Source organism: Neopelma chrysocephalum, unplaced genomic scaffold (genome assembly GCF_003984885.1).
Source record: "Neopelma chrysocephalum unplaced genomic scaffold, ASM398488v2 Primary Assembly neopelma1_272, whole genome shotgun sequence".
Lineage (NCBI taxonomy): Eukaryota > Metazoa > Chordata > Aves > Passeriformes > Pipridae > Neopelma > Neopelma chrysocephalum.
This window is the reverse complement of record NW_020897934.1, coordinates 32,627-33,868: the sequence shown is the minus strand read 5'-3', so window position 1 is coordinate 33,868 and position 1,242 is coordinate 32,627. Positions and strand designations below refer to the sequence as shown.

General features: G+C 67.1%; 2 protein-coding genes across 4 annotated transcripts in view; one reads left to right on the top strand and one right to left on the bottom strand.

Annotated features, from left to right (window-relative positions):
* The window catches only part of SNX11 (sorting nexin 11), a 6,925-nt gene extending 6,038 nt beyond the window's left edge, over nt 1-887 (bottom strand). The window contains exon 1 of one of the 2 annotated variants that reach the window (XM_027704350.1): nt 789-887. The gene's annotated coding sequence lies outside the window, so the exon portion shown is untranslated. Of the gene's footprint in view, nt 1-37; nt 137-788 lie in introns of those variants that run through there. The other variant, XM_027704349.1, reaches the window with a different exon arrangement.
* A 140-nt stretch (nt 888-1,027) lies between these two features.
* The window catches only part of CBX1 (chromobox 1), a 16,362-nt gene continuing 16,147 nt past the window's right edge, over nt 1,028-1,242 (top strand). The window contains exon 1 of one of the 2 annotated variants that reach the window (XM_027704348.1): nt 1,028-1,161. The gene's annotated coding sequence lies outside the window, so the exon portion shown is untranslated. The remainder of the gene's footprint in view (nt 1,162-1,242) is intronic. The other variant, XM_027704347.1, reaches the window with a different exon arrangement.

Genomic DNA, 1,242 nt, shown 5'->3' with positions numbered 1-1,242 from the left:
GGCCCCCCCCCCCCCCCCCTTTTCGGGGCCCCCTCACCTCGCACAGGACGCGGCCCCTTTAAGCGGCGGCGGCGGCGCGCGCGCTTATAGAGCGGAAGTGGCGGTAACTTCCGGTGCGGGGCGACACGGGAGTTGTAGTTCCCAGCGCCCTCCAGTTGTAGTTCGGGAGCCGCAGCCCAGGGAAGGAGGGACAGGAGGAGAGGGAAAGGCCTCCAGCCGTGCCAGGGGAGGGCCAGGCTGGACAGCAGGAGGAATTTCTTTATGGAAGGGGTTGCTAAACGTTGGAAGGGGCCGCCCAGGGAATGGCGGAGCCCCCACCCCTGGGGGTGCTCAGAAAGCACGTGGATGTGGCCCCTTGGGGACATCGGTTGGCAGCGCTGGGTTAACGGTTGCACCCGAGGGTCACGGAGGGCTTTTCCAACCTCGATAATTCAATAAATCAGATTATTTATCACCGAGGTGGGCACGACCCACCCAGAGCTGTTCTGGCTCGGCCTGCCTGGCTGTGCTGGCACAGCTCGGGTGATTTTTATCACAGAATATTCTCAATTGGAAGGGACCCACAAGGATCATCGAGTCCAACTCATAAGCGAATGGCCCCTACAGGGATCAAACCCATAACGTTTGCATTATTAGCACTGGGCTCCAACCAACTGAGCTAATCTCAGGGTGCACAGCGCCCACCTCGCTGCGCGGGACACTCAGTGCCCTGCTCTGGCGTCCAGGGCGCTGACGGGTCACAGCTTGGCCTCGATGCCCTCAGAGCTCTTTTTCCCACCCTTAATTACCCTAATTGTGTAATTCAGTCACAGCGTGGCTCCAGCGGACTACACCTCCCATCACGCAGCGCCGCGGCGCACTACACCTCCCACCATGCCCCGCGGCGCGACGCACGGGACGCCGCGGACTACAACTCCCGTCACGCACCGCGCCCCCTCCGCGGGATCGCCGCGCTCCCCAGCGCGCCGCGGGACTACAAACCCCGGCGCGCCCCGCGCGGCGTGCGCGGCGCATGCGCGGTGTGCGCGGCGGGCAGCGGCGCTGGCCGGGCTCTTTTGTTCAGGGCGGCGGACGGAGCGAGGCCAGGCCCGGACCCCCCCCCCGACCCCCGAGCGGCCCCCGCGCCCCTTCCATCACACACCGGCGGCGGGGCTGTGCAAGGTCCGCGGGCCGCGCGGGGGGGGCCGCGGCGGGGGGCGTGGGAGGGGTGTGGGGTGGGGGCGCGGGGGGTAATGGGGGGGG